General features: G+C 36.0%; 1 long non-coding RNA gene across 2 annotated transcripts in view; it reads left to right on the forward strand.

The window, feature by feature from the left end:
- LOC147581771 (uncharacterized) overlaps positions 1-16,053 on the forward strand; it is a 575,779-nt gene that overhangs the window by 199,696 nt on the left and 360,030 nt on the right. For both annotated transcript variants that reach the window (XR_015249754.1, XR_015249755.1), the window contains one exon: positions 1,602-1,680. This is a non-coding gene — a long non-coding RNA (uncharacterized LOC147581771). The remainder of the gene's footprint in view (positions 1-1,601; positions 1,681-16,053) is intronic.

The raw sequence follows: 16,053 nt of genomic DNA on the forward strand, positions 1-16,053 counted from the left end.
TGTGATCCATCTTGCAGTATAAAAGGATCTTTCTGGCTGCTGTGTGGAGAAATTTTCAGGGGAATCAAAGATAGAAATAGGTAAACTAGTAGGAGGCTATTTAATAGTGTAGGAGAAGAGATATTATCCTGATGCTGGGTATTAGCTGTGAAGGTGGTAAAAAGTGGTCAGATTTTGTATACATTTCAAAGACAGAGCTGAAAGAATTGGTTTGGATGTGGTGTGTAAGAGAAAGAGGAGTGTCAGGAATAAATAATTTCACCATTTAAGGAAAGGTGCTAATTAGTTCAAAGAATAGACTTGTGATTTATTAGGATGAAGAAAACATTTATATTAGGATATTTGTGGTGTTGGGGAAGGAAAGTAAAAATTTGGTTTTGGACATGCATATTATACTTTAGATGCTTATATATTGCAGGAGATGTCAAATAGAAAATGGGATGAGTCTTGAGGTCAGGGGAGAGGTCTGAAATGGAGATTGTTCATATATAGATAACATTTAAAGACATAGGAGTAGATAAGATCACTTAAGGAGTCAGAAGTCTAAGAACTCTGTATGTGTATGTATGTGTGTGTACCATTGTCAACTAAACAATTACATGCTATATCATAAAATGAAACACAATGGTCCACATTGGCTTCCTCTCAAAAATTGATTAATGTATCTGCTATTATATATATTCAAGACAGGTACTATCCTGTAAAATTTAGCTATAGGAAGCAATTTTAGAATTACAGAGTTTTAAATTGGAGTGATCTTGGAGATAATTCTTTTATAGTTAAAGAAATCAAAACCCAGATGAATCTTTATTTCTCAAGGTCACAACATAGAACACTGCACAATAGAATGATTTTGTCTTTTATGATTTTAATCCCATTAGAGATTTTAACATTTGAAGTTATATGTGATATGGATGTAACAGAGTAAAGAATAGTTTGAAAGCAGACATGATGTTCCAATCTTTCAAGTACATGTTATGTGGGAGACAATCTCTAAGGGTTAGTCATCTGGAAATAAGGTCTAGAATTAATATCTGTAACCAGGTCCTTTCACTGGATTCCTAACCAGTCTTCTAATTTTGTTTATTATTTCCTAGATATGTCAGCAACCAAGTCACTTTTCAATTTTGAAAAATAACTGCATACCTTTGATAGAAAATGTGTTTTTTCACTGTATTAGAAAGAGAAACTAAGATATATAATAGATGTCAGTGTCTAGTTATGTTTCACACTGGGTCAAAGCTACATTGGGTAAACATTTATACATATAACAGACTGGATCTTGGGGCAACAAAATGTACTGAAGAAAATTAAGTCTGAAATTGATGTTAGTATCAAACTCTTCAACCAGTTTACTGGAGAAAATGAAAATATTTTCTTACTATTTATTCTACTCTTCTGTAAGGGAGAGGGAACATATCTCTCTCAAAGTCCTCTACAAGGACTTTGATTCCATTTCTAAAGAGGGAATAGCATTGGTGTAAACCTTCCAGCTTACACTGTTACATTTTTTCTGGGGAAAGTCCAGTGTACATTGTCCCTCCATTGGCTGTTGGTTTTAGTGCTTTTAAGATGCATGCATTGCCTCTCTCTCTATCCAGGTGGCAAACAAATGACTCCAAGGTCACAATTTGGGGGAACATTATGGGAGAACTAAACAACCAGAAGTCACATATTTGGGTGAGTGATCTTTTATTTCCTTTTAATACTCTATGTCTATCTCACAAATTGTATAGAAACCCTAGGGCAAGAGCTGTGATTAATTACACCCAAACTTTTAACATCTCACATTATCCATTTATGTGCTAAATATCATACTTTTCTTGAAATTTTGTAAGTGTGAGATTATTATTTAGTGGGTTGGCCAGGAGACCACCGCCACCACTCACTCTCTTGTGAGTCCTGGAGGAATGGATAAAGCCATATGGAGCAGCCAGAGTTTACAAAATCCTGGGGTTGGTTCTTATTTGACAGACACTGAACAGAAGAATATTAGGGTGGAGTGCAGAGAAAATCATGGCCAAAAGAAACATCTCCATAATGAAAATAATAGGTTTACTGAGTGCATTCTTTATACTGATGTTGACTTTTTTGACTTTTGAGTGAAATATAAAAACATTTTGTGTTAGGAAGTTAGAACAAATTTTGGAAAGAAGTGGTTAAGGGCATCAGAGCACGGAGGATAAAATCTTTGGTTGTTACCAAAGATTCATGGCAACAATTGCAAGCAAATTTAAAATAAATTAAAAAATAGAAACATTTCCTACTACTTTAACACAGACACATGATTTTAAAATACATCTACTTGAAAAAAAATATTACTTAAGTTGGGCTTGATACAGGTGATAATTCCAAGAATGTGCTTTATAGCTCTAGTGGTTTTGAGTTATGAGTACCCAAGAAAAGGTTTTGAATATTTTCTTGAGTTAGAGAATAATCATTACCCATTTTGCCTTCTTATAACTTAAAAATGTTAATTATAGGGCCTAAACTGTACTGTTTTATGGTACCATGAGGACATGAGCAATTGCCTAGAAAAGAGTAAGTTGTTATTTTACTTTCTGGTTCCCTACCTCAAAATATCAAGGGTATTCCTATATAGCGTATAGACTTTGAGATTGGAAACTTCAAAGCGGTTTTGAGTTTATTGTCTTTATGTCTTTGATTGTTGAATTGAATGGGTTGTCTGTTGGAGGTTTTGAGTGGGGAGTCATACCTAGGGGCAGATTACCCTCTTTCTTGCAAAGCTCTTGGAACTTTAGTATATTATCTGTCTATAATAGAGATCTGTTCTCTCTTTGTAGGAGCAACCACTTTATAGCTCTTGCTCTAAAGTAACAACTATGTACTACATGATAGTACATCATGGATGGTATAGCATAGCAAATTATTATTAAAGATCCTAGTATGTTGAGAAGAGCTTAAGACTATACATGCAACATTTCCATTTCCTCTGGAAACACAGAAATCTTTAATTCATATGAGCTAGTAGTTTTTTTCTTTTTTCTTTTTTCCTAAAAGAAATCAGGAAAGGATTTGTCTTATATGGAGAATCAAAATATCTGAAATATAATATTATATATTACTATCTTAGAAGAATTTTCTAGTTGTTGGTGTTATTGCTTAGTAGATAATGTAATGGATAGTTTAAATGACATATTAGGAGGTGCAAGACATACAAAAAGGAAAAAAAAATCAGGGTGAAGAAAGGTTATGGCCAGGAAATGAAGGAAAAATGAAAACCTAAAAAAGGTTGTTTTCTGGTTTGGATAACAGTAGGAAAAAAGAGACATGAATCTAGATTTAAAAATAGTATTATAATAGTGATTAGTTATGCTGTGTAGCTGGTTTTTATTGCTTAGATATTAAACAACTGTTGCTTTGAATTTGACAAATGGAAACTGAGTTTGGGACATTTATTTTAAAATAGATACTTGCTTTTGTTATTTTTGTTTTTAAAAATTTTTTTTAAACGTTTATTTATTATTGAGAGACAGAGAGAGTCAGAGCATGAGCATGGGAGGGACAGAGAGAAGGGGAGACACAGAATCTGAAGCAGGCTCCAGGCTCTGAGCAAGCTGTCAGCACAGAGCCTGACATGGGGCTCAAACTCACAAACTGCGAGATCATGACCTGAGCCGAAGTCAGATGCTTAACTGACTGAGCCATCCAGGTGCCCATTTTTAAGTTTTATATAGTGGACTTTGATATGATTTAGAGAAAATAAATTGATGAATGAATGATATTGGGAAATCTAGCATTCATTGGAAAAATACTGCATTATAAAGATAAGGTTATAGAAGCTGTTATTTGGATATTTAATTAGTTCTAATTGAAAAATAATTGGACTCATGATTGATGCATGGTCTTACTTTAGCAGTTTTTTTTAGGAAGTGTTTGAAAAAAAGTATTTACTTGGTTTTGAGTTATGTGAATGTGTAAAGAGTACATATTTTTCATTTTTAAGGCAATAAAAAATATTTTTTTCTGTTACTCTTTTATACACCATACCAAAAAGAACTTTATTTAGATTTAGATTTAGAGCTTTCTGGGAGATTGAACCTCATCAAGCAAAATTTTCTTCTGAGTAACTTCTAAGGGTAATGATATTATAAGACAGTAAATATTTATGTTATTTTTTTATAAAGTTCATGATAATTTCACATGACTAGACATATAACTTTTAATGACTATGGAGTTTCAAAAACACGTGGCATTATTTGATGTTTATTTGTGGTTTTGTGCTACTTTTTTTTTTGTAGAAGTGGATAATTCTTTACTTTTATAAGGGGATTGTTTCCCCCTCATCTATTTTTTTTTAAAGAAGGTACCACATTTATAAATGTGTTTAGCTGGAACAAATGTTAATACTGCTCTAGGCAAGTGACATGTATTAACACTTCAAAGCCATGGAACACTAAAATTAAGGGTGTTTTGAGTAAAACACATTCTGACAAAATCTGTGTTACTTAAAACATTTGTTGTAGTATGGTTTTAAAACTTAACCTAAAATGTCAGACACTCTGTAGAACCAACATTAAAATGTACTCACTAGCAGAGTAGATCCTATCATTGAGAATGATTATCAATACATTAATTAATTAGTTACTTAGTTAACTCATTTTTGTTCATCAACTACATACTGAGAATTGATCAGTTAGTACTTTGCTAGGAGCTAAGTACATAGTGGTAAACAAAGCATAAAATCATTACAGTTAGAAGACTTTCAGATAAAAATGTTCTACCTTTATTCTCCCAGATTTTCGTATCTACTATTCTAACTTGTTTAACTTTGTGGTTTGGATGGCAACAGGAAATATTTACAAAGAGAAATGACTTTGGAATCAGCAGATCTGTGTTTAAGGACTAGCTATGTCATGTTCTGTCTTTCTGATATGAGCAAATTACTTAAATCTCTGCAAGTATCCATCTTATTATCTTAGTGCCTAATGGTTGCCCTAGAATTTCTAAACAGGAAAAGACCAGGGATCAAAATTTGGTTGGAAGAGAGGCATATGGGGCTTATCTTGGGACTGCATTGACAGAGCAAACACATTTATTTTTACTTAGGTTATATATTTGTTTGGGATGGATTAATGGAGATTATGGAGGATGCCTAATCTCTCCTAAATGACCTCTGGACGCAGCCACTATCAGGACCTAGCCCAGCATGCAGAATTTTGTATAACTCGTAGTGGTGTGTCTAGGATCATGTGAGATATACATGAGAAAGAGCATATATCTGTATATCTATTTTGGCATATTTTATATAGATATATAAATATATGCCCATACATACATAAACACACACACATATTCTATTATTACTTTTTGGGAAATCATAGCCTAGAAGGGCAATTTACTTGAGAGATTTGGGGGAAGGTTCTCTTCCTAAGCCCTAAACACTATACGTTTTTAGGAATCAGGTTTGTGGACCCAGAAGCCTCAATTAGTTTCTTCTCAAAAAGGGAGTAGTTGTATGATTCCCAGAGACCTGCTCTGAGCACATCATGTCTGGCTCATGCTAACTTCTCTCTGAGGGGGAGAGGTTTGTGAGGCATTTCACACAAAGCAATTCATTGTTTGAACGACTCATTCAGGAAATTGCTTTTGCAGATCTGGTCTCTCATTTTTCGTCCAATCCTCTTTCTGTATCATTCTACTATGTCTCCTCTGTATCTCTGAAAGAGCATATAATGGCTTAATTAGTCATTCATTACCTGCACAACAGATTTAAAATGTATAAACTATGACTCAGATATACAGAAATATAACTTTATTTTTCTGTAGCTGAGCCAAGAGCACTCTTTATGATGAATGCAGAAAATAGTTAATCTTGGCCACTTCCTCTTAGGTATCATAGAATATAAAGCAATTCAGAACACATTTACATTGTTAGTTGGGTCACTAAGCTCTTCAAGGGCAGTGAATATTCCTTAAGTCTGTGTCTCCAAGCACCTAGGAGATTATCTGATAAAAGGAAGATTTTCAATAAATGTTTATTCATACAAAAGTATTCTTCAGTTTTAAGTTTTTGATGTGGTCAATATGATACACTAACTCACTATCAGAAAAATTTGCTGGAAATGTGAGACAGATTTTTCTGCCTGAGTTGTAAATGTTAGTAACATTCAGTGCTGGATTTCTAGGCCCTCTTCCCTTCTCATTCTAATATGGTGTTCTTAAGTGGTCTTCTCTATTCCTCTACTTCTGTTGCCTTTCATATGCCACCAATGCCTACATGGGTATCTCCAGGCCAGATCTCTCTTTTGAGTTGCAGGCATATATATTAACTGCCTACAGTTCTTTTTCCTGAATGAGAAAGGCATCTCAAAATCTCTCTGTCAAAAACTGAAATCATAGCATTAACCTGTATTTCTGCCTCTTCAGTGTTTCCCACATCAGTAAAAGTACTGCGTCTCAATCCATTTGCATACCTACTCATTCAGTAAGTCTCTACTATGTATCTTTAATATTTCAGGAACTGTGGTTGATGTCAGGAATGCAATAATAAATAATAAGGTCATGGTTGCTGTCCTCACTGATTTTTTTGTCTTTTCCTTATCATTACTCCTCACATCTAATCTGTTACCAAGTCCTGTCCTTCTACTGGAAGACATACTTCAAATCATCCAACTTCTCTTCATTTCCACCACCACTACTCAAGTCTAAGTGAACATTATCTGGTAACTGCCACATCATCCCCATAAAGTTATTTTTGTTGTATGCATTCCTTTTTTTTTTTTTTTTTTTAACTAAGCTCTATGCCCAACATGGGGCTTGAACTCACAATTGTAAAGATCAAGAGTCACATGCTCTACTGACCAAGCCGGCCAGGGGTCCTTTGTTGTACCCATTTTTAACCCCACTTATATTCACTTTCCCCACTGCAATTATGGTAAAAATCTTCAAACATAGTCCTTATAACATCATTCTCTGGATTAACATTATCCAGGGGCTTCCTATTACTCCTAGAAGAGTGTAAAATCCTTAACACGACCCATAACGCCATCGAAAGTTTAGTTACTGATTATCTCTCTACTTCTGTCTTCTACAGTGCTCTTCTTCCCTCTTTATGATAAAGCCACGTTTTCTTTCAGTGCCTTGAGGGCTTATACTCACAAAGTGCCTTACCATTGTTGGGTTCTTACCTGTGTTATTTCCTCCTTGGAAAGGTAACTGCCCACTTCTCTTTGCTTTGCTTCCAGCAGGGAAAGTTTCATCCTCAGGGAAGAATCCTAATGATGCTGTTTATTCAGTGTCTTCCCTCTGACATATTGTACCCTCCATGACAGCAGTGTCCTTGTCTATTTTATTTATAACTATATATTTAGCATTAACACAGCCCTTGCTACACAGCAACAGTGTGATAAATATCTGTTAAATAAAGGATTTAATATTAAATATTTAGATTCCTAAATCTTAGCAGATGATTCCTATTTAAATCTGAATTCACTAAATCCTCTCTATTCAGTGATATTATATCAAGAAAAAGACTTCCCCAGTTAAAGAAAGACAAATACCATATGATTTAACTCACATGTGGAATTTAAGAAGCAAAACAAATGAACAAAAAGAAAAGAGAGAGAGGTAGAGAGGCAAACCAAGACATAGACTTTTAACTATGGAGAACAAACTGATGGTTGCCAAAGGGGAAGTGGGTCAGGGGGTGGGTGAAATAGGTGATGGGGATTACAGAGTATGCTTATTATGATGAACACTGAAATTATATACAATTGTTGAATCACTATATTGTACACCTGAAACTAATATAGCACTGTATGTTAACTATACTGGAATTAAAAGAAAAAACTTAAAAAAAAGACCTCCTGTAATTTCTAATGTTTTTCAGACAACTCTAGGAAATGAAGAAGTTGGGAAAAGTCTAACAAGTTAACATTTAGAGCAGTTCATTCTAATTAAAAAAAATCATTTTTTATGTTAGTCAAAGCATATTAAATGGCTTGGTGTTGGAAGATCTCTACCCAACAAAAGTGTCCTTCACTGACTAAAATGATTATGTGAGGTATTTCTCATTCCTGGTATTTCTTAATGCATCTTCTGCCTATTGAGACTGAGTCATCCAGGGCTTTGGAGGGAAGGAAACACCCATACAAAGATAAAGGAGTCAATTTTCAGCTTTTGGCATATGAAATAGGTTTGTGAGGCCAATTCCATTGAAAAAGCATTAAGAAACCCAAATATTTCATTTGAAAAGACCAAAATGTGTTGAGAGAAAAGAAGCCAAAGCTGGAAAATGAGGTTTGGAATACTATTAACTCATGATGAAGAAGACATAGGAGAGGATGCAATGGCAATTTTCTACTATCTGGGAATAAGGAGAGACCTTCTTGATCTGGGGGAAAGAATTCTGGAAAAGGGGAGGAGAACAAGAGAAATGGGATGCCAAGGGCCTGCAGGCCCTAGCACTTTCCTCACCCTGATAGGCTGCCCTGCCCCTCTTGGTGTTACAACCTAAGAGGTTGGAAAGGGATCAGCAAACATATTTGAATCCTAAAGCAGAGGGAATAGTTGAAGACTTCATGCATGGAACTCTGGGAGGAGGAAGTGTCTAGAGGGACTCGCACTATATGGAGCAGCCATAGTAGAACAGGAATGGCAGTAAGATGGGCTTGGGCAGATGAAGGAACTGAAATACAATTTTCTGTGGCCAAAATGGCAAATAGGAATTAGGGAAATTCACATATGTTCTAGTGGAAGTCAAAAAAGTTGAGTTCTGGTGGACTGGAAGAGACCTGGATTCAAGTTTGAAGGGCACAGAGTGTGGTAGATATCACAGTTAGAGGGCATGGCAAGATGACATTATGATGCTAGCACTCATCCTGAGGAAATGGGTAACCTGGTTATCTCAGGAGGAAAACAGATAAGGAGCCAACACTGAAAGACCAGGGTGAAGTCAACACAGATATAGAAAATGAAAATCCATTCTTTTACTGCTGGGATGCTGTGTAGTGTTCCCTTTGTACCCAGATGCCATCCCAGGGAAGAGGAGAAGTGAGGAGAGGACCCACAAAAAAGAAGCATAGCCTTGAGGGGGAATTTGAACTTTGACTTGGCTGAGTTTACATCCTGGATTAACTGGCACACCAAACCAAAAGTGAAGGGGCTGCCTTATATGGTGTAATGATTAAGATCTTGATTCTGGAGCCAACTTGACTGGGCCCAAGTCCCAGATCTGCCCCTTACTAATGATGTAACTTTGCACAAGACTATTTATTTCTTTGTGCCTCAGTTTTCTCACTTGTGAGGACTAAATATACGAGTGTTATAAAATGCTCAGAACAATGCCGGCCACATGGTAAGCACTTAGTGTCAGGTTACTCCAAAGACATACAGGAAAATTGTAAAGTAAAGATGGAAGGTTTCAGTCAGGATAGGTTTTGTGAACCAAGATTTGATTATTTCTGTAGAGTTTAGGTAGGCAAATTTCTGCCATGGGCTAAGCACTCTTTCCAGAGGTCACTGTTCTTCCTGTGAAAAGTAAGTATGACATAGGTTAACTGTGAATGCAACTGACCAAATTTCTAGTTCGTCTTCTCTTACTGACTTATGCCTCTGTGGCAAACAAAATCTATACACTGAATTAGAGATACGAAAGCAATAGAATTTCCTGTAAAAGTTTTACCATTAATTCCCCTTAGAAGATACATATTAATCATGCATTTGATGATGTGGTTTAATTCCTCTCATGCACTGTGACATTCAGTGCTATTTTTTTTTAAATTTGAGTATAGTTGATGTACAATTTTATATTAGTTTTGAGTGTACAACATAGTGATTCAACTTCTTTGTAAGTTATGCTTGTTATACTATGCTCACCACAAGGGTAGCTACCATCTGTCACTGTACAACACTGTTACAATATCATTGATTATATTCCTTATGATGTCCCTTTTTCCCTCGTGACTTATTCATTCCATAACTGGAAGCCTGAATTTCCCAATCCCTTTCACATATTTTGCTGATCTGCCACCTTCCTCCCTTGTGGTAACTGTTGGTTTGTTCTCTGTATTTATAGGTCTGATTCTGCTTTTTTGTTTCTTTGTTTATTCATTCCTTTTGTTTTTTTTAGATTCTGCATATGAATGAAATCATATGGTATTTGTCTTTCACTTAGCATAATACCCTCTAGACCCATCCATATTGTTGTAATGGCATGATCTAATCCTTTTTTGTGGCTGTGTAATATTTCAGTGTGTGTGTTTGTGTGTGTGTGCGTGTGTGTGTGTGTGTGTGTGCATGCGTGTGCACACGCCACATCTTCCTTACCCATTCATCTATTGGTTGATGGTTATTTCAGTGCTGTTGTTTCTTATCCTAAACCTATTGTCTTTTGGGTAAATGAAAGACATGGAGGGAGATTGTTCTGTTTAACCAGTGTCTACTGAGATGGTTTGTCAGGCATTATGCTGAAGTCTAATGTGCGCTCTGGATAGATCAAAGAAAAAAGAAAAAGAAATGTATCTTGCCTGAGAAGCTCACCTGTTTAAGCACGGTTCAGTGCAGCATTGTGAGTTTTATAATATAGTGCCATGTTAGTGTAGGATGGGGAAATGTGCATGTATGTGGCTTGGTGGAAGTGGGTATCTATGATCCATGTTTTCTCTATATTCCTCTATTTTCTTTTCTGTTTTAGAATCAAACTTTCCAAAGTTTCGCTAAAGTTTCTAACTTGTCTAAAGTTCCTAAATTTCCTGAAATTTGATGGATTGAAATGATAGTGAAGAAGCTCCATTCTTGTCCACTAACTTGGAGATCTCACTGTCATCCCTTTTGTGTTTCATTTTTCACCATTTCATCCAAATCCTGAGAATCTGTAAAGTGCCGAGGGCCAGGATATTAAAGAAATCTTGGAATAGTCTTTAACATAAGAAAAACTTAGGGTATCATGATATCCGTTAATAAAATTCCTCACATATTTTAGTTTTCTTTAGTTTACTCTTGCTTTTTTTTTTTTTTATTAAAGAGTGGGATTAGGAATATAATGTCCTAAACCTTCATTATGCAAAGATGAACATGTGATTATTCTTGATGCTGTCCAGGAAGAGTTGGGGTTACTTCTTTGAGATCCAAGAATAGGCACTCATTTCATTTGTGTCCATGCTCAAGCAGCAATCTGCTGCTGCTGAGGGCTTGCAGTACATAAAATGGATTCACACTGAGTAGTGACCAGGAAGGTCTTGCTCCTTCACAGCCAGGCTTTCTCAGAGTCCTTGCAGGGCCATAGCTACATTGGATCCCACTTTTTTTTTTTTCCCAGACCATTATAAAACACGTAACTTCTGATTGCAAAGGGAGCAACATAGATCTTCTGTGTACTATCGCATATTGGTCAACTCCTAATCACCAGAGGGCGATTCTTACCCTATCTATCTTCCAGAGAGCTGGTCAGATACTAAGGCCCTGTTTTCAGGTGCTTCTACCTACTTTGAGCAAAAGTAAGAAACTGCTTCATTCCATTTGTTAACAATTTGAATCACTATGTTTCTTTGTTTCTTTTAATGGTAAATAAGCAAAAAGGTTTTGTTTTTTTTTTTTTGTTTTTTGTTTTTTTGTTTTCTTTTGCTTCTTTCCCTTAAATATTTTTACATTGAGGATTTTTAGGGTGATTACCTCAAGGAAAAATACTTTCCAAATCTATTTTGATGCCTGTCATGGCTCAAGTAAGAGAAAAAGTTAACTTCTGCATTTTCGTTTTGGTAGGAAGCATGGAATTCTATTAATAAGCACATCAATAAATCTATTAAGGTAAGGAGGACAACAGTGCGATGCTGAGCCCCTGTCTTGTGCGGCTGTAATATCTGAACAGATCAAATCTGAAAGTATGGGGACAGGGTCAAATTAAATGTAAATGGAAGATGATTAAAGATCTGCAAATCAATTTAACTTGGAATGTAGGAATATGGAGTAAATTTAGATTTCTCTGCTCACAGCTTTTTATTATTTCAGTTACATATTGCATAAGATACATTGCATATCTTTAAAATGAGAGAGACTAGAAGGATCTTTAAAGATTTGGGCTTAAGATGCTATAATCCTATAATTCTAACCTTTGAAGGAATAAGAGAAGTAAAACAACTGTGATGCAAACTACACTATTATCACTTTACACTTGTAGAATTTTAGAGCTTGAAGTAATTTTTATACCTGATATCTCCTTTCTGGCCAGGTATGCTTCATAGAATTAAAATATAGTGTTGAGCCTCCAAATCTTAACATTTTATACTAATTTATTAAGTGAATAGAAGCTATATTTACCTTCCATTTTGTTTTTCAAAATTTTAGTTTTCTGTTTTGATTTCTTTTTGAACTCCTGTGGCCTTGACAAAATATGAAATTAGATGTCAGTTCAGAACCAAGGCAGCTTTTAGGAATGGGTAGATTAATAAAGATGAGAAGGAATTTATTAGCATGTATGACTGAAGGCCTATGGCATTTTTCTGTTTATTCATGTGAGCCCTATTTTACATTGGCAAGAATTATAAATAACAATTTTACCGTGAAATTAAGGACAATATACTTTTGATGTGCTTGTTAGGTGATACCTTGAAAAGTTGTAAACATGCACTGAACTGCAACAGGCAGCTTTCACTGTGAAATACCTATTTCCACTACTTTGCCCATTACTTCTTCCCCTTCTCTTCCTGGACTATAGGATTGCTCCTCATACCATTTTCTCATTCTCTTTCTGGTATAATGAGTAACATATGGCAAATATCAGCCTCCCTCTGGCTTTAGAGTTTCAGTGTAGCCGAGGTGACTTGCCAGATTTTCATGTTTGTCTCCTGCGTGGTCACTTTTACATTCTTCATCCTGTTTCACAAGTAGAAAAGACACACCAGTGGATACCAACATTGGCACTTATACATCAGGTGTTGGGCTGGTGACCCCCGTGGTGAGCAGTTTTCACATCCCTCTCTCTTGATTCAGTGCAGGCAAGGGAGTTTGAGCAAGAGCCAGGACATGTGGCAGCCCTTAAGTTTCTTCCAAATTTTATGAGCTCAGAGTCTAATGTGGAGTCCACCCTTCTCTCACTGGCCTTGACATCATAGAATTTACACTACCACTCTGCCCTTGAAACTTGGAAATTGCCTATTATCCAGTTCATTGGAGGAGTTTGCTTATTGATTCTGAAGCTGCTATTTGGTAACAATTCAAAGTGTGGTGTAGAGACCTCATCTTCCAAATCCTGTGTTGTGTTCTCTCTCCTACACAGCAGGGTGTAATTTTGCTTGTGGTATATATGCAAGCACCTTTTCCCAGCATGCCCTCATTTAAGCATGCCTTTCCTTGTGCCAGACACTATTATGCTCTATCAATTTAATATTCTCAAGCCTTTAGTTATGTGGCTGTGCCAGGTATGTCTAATTTTTCTGTTCATCTAAAAAAATAGCTTTATATTATTATAAATAGAATGCACATTTGGAGATGGAAATACACTGTTCATTAGGTATACCAGTACAAACCATTGGCCTCTGGCCATGCTTCTCTAATGGTGTAATTTCCATACCCCCAGGGATACGGTTATGTATCCTCTCTTTATTTTGAAGGCCATAATTGTAAACACATGTCTTTGCCTGGATACCTTATATCAATAGCCTTCATCCATTCTGCCAGAAGACGTGCACAGTGCAATGCAACATCAAAGGAGAAGACCAGGCTCATACTAACTTATTGCTAGATTTGAAAATCAAACCTTAGGCTGAGACTGAGAGGTTTTAAGGGAGCAACCTGAGTACTACATAGATGAGATAAAAAAAAATTATAGAGTGAAAAGATTTCATTGTAGACATCTGCATGGCAAAACCACACATCTCATATACATAAGCCACGGTCTATTATCAGTCACATACATTTAGTTTGTTTACATTATAATTTCCCAGACCTGTCTGAACAAATTTGTGAATTTTCAGTGAGAAAGATTTTCTGGTCTCTGTATTTTCTCCCATTCAGAGGGCATCATTTGTGAAACTATGGCCTTGGTATGTTCAATGAAAGCTAGTTACCAGTTAACAAACACCAAATTCTCTAGTGGTCACTTGGCTCAGAGAATGAGTTTTAAAGGTTTGTTGATGATTGATTACTCTGGATATAGTTATAGTCTTCTTTCATGTACAAATGTACTCCTAAACAACATTCTACTATTTTCTTTTTTTTTTTTTAAATTTTTTTTTCAACGTTTTTTATTTATTTTTGGGACAGAGAGAGACAGAGCGTGAATGGGGGAGGGGCAGAGAGAGAGGGAGACACAGAATCGGAAACAGGCTCCAGGCTCTGAGCCATCAGCCCAGAGCCGGATGCGGGGCTCGAACTCACGGACCGCGAGATCGTGACCTGGCTGAAGTCGGACGCTTGACCAACTGCGCCACCCAGGCGCCCCTCTACTATTTTCTTAAGAGAAAAATAATCTATTATAGTAGTAGAAACTGAAATATGTCTTGCATTTATGTAAATATCAGTGATTCTTTTTTCTTTGTTTCATACTGTAAATTCTTGTATTAGATAATGAGGATGTGACAAAAAATTTTAACTTTTTTAACAATTATTTTTTTTCCTGAATATAATAAGTCTCATCATAAAAACTAAAAATCTTCTATGTTTGGAGTTAGTATTTATTTTTTTATGGAATGTTCTTGTAGAATTCCAGTAAATCTGTAATACTCAATGGAAGTCCTGTCTCTAATAGTGCTCTGTGCTGTAGGGAGACTACATTTATTGTGGGAAACTTTCTAACAGTAATGTAGTTAGAGTTCAGTGGCATGCTGACAATTATGTGGATGAAGGTGGGTGTGGTGCCTTCATGTTTGGTGCCAGAATAGCAGATGTCATGAGCCTTTGTTCATGGGACACATTTGTGTCAGCTGGCCATATTATGTTATGCAAAGGAGACTGAGACCTTCTTCCCCACCTCTTACCCCAATGCATGTGATTTAAGAAAGGTCCCTTTTAACCAAGAGAAGGTCTTTTTTAATATGGAGAGTGACTTCAGAATGATTGACATTCATCAATTAAAATACTATATTTTCCCAAATGCTTAATAGTGCATTTTTATTAATATGAAATCAGGCCGAGTGACAAATGGTTCTGTAAGGATTTAATCACACTGTGACTAAAAAGGAGGATGCATACAAAATTTAGTTATAATAGAGAGTAAATATTTTACAAATCTATGTAAATTTTAAGGGAAGCTAAAATTCTCTCTCAGAGGGATTCACAAAATGATTAAATTTGAGACGCTAATACATGCAACAAAACTTATAGGTCCTTGCATCAATGGTTCCTCACATTTTTCATGCTACGGCACCCACATAAAATGATATTACCGCTATGCCACTACTAAGATCAAATACTGAGGTATGCTGTTTGTTTGCCCTAGGAGGTGAGGGGACTGATAGCTGTGTGTGTCTTTAGATTGTATGTACATTTCTTTCTTTCCTTTCCCTTCTCTTTCCTTATTGTAATATATGTCTGAAGATCAGTAGGAAAAAGAAGATACATGTTTTATTCTTGGATTTCCCAGTGATTTCAAGGAGTATAAATTCAGAGCAAATTATTCTCAGTTTTAGACCTTCTGTTTCAATTAAAAGGCATTCTGTTAGTTTGAAAACAAATAGAGCTTATTTCTTTAAAAACAATTCTAACTATGCTCTGGTGTTCCCACAGCGCCTAACAGAATACCATTGGACCGATTAATATTTACACCATAGAAACTGATGTTAAAAACAAGTCAAACTAAGGGCACTTGTGTGGATTAGTCAGTTAAGCATCCTACTCTTGATTTTGGGTCAAGCTGTGATCTCACGGTCATGATCTCATGGTTGTGGGATCGAGCCCTGCATCCGGCTCCACAGTGAGTGTGGAACCTGCTTGGGATTCTCTCTCTCCCTCTCCCTCTGCCCCTCTCCTGCTTTCTCTCTCTCTCTCTCTCTCTCTCTCTCTCTCTCAAAATAAATAAATAAACATTAAAAAAAAGTCGAACTAAAGGTTGGGCATGAAAATAATGTGCTGAAAGGTTTGCAGTAAATTTAGGCT

This window comes from Puma concolor, chromosome B1 (assembly GCF_028749965.1).
Source record: "Puma concolor isolate L17-30 chromosome B1, mPumCon1.1.hap2, whole genome shotgun sequence".
In the NCBI taxonomy this organism is placed as follows: Eukaryota; Metazoa; Chordata; class Mammalia; order Carnivora; family Felidae; genus Puma; species Puma concolor.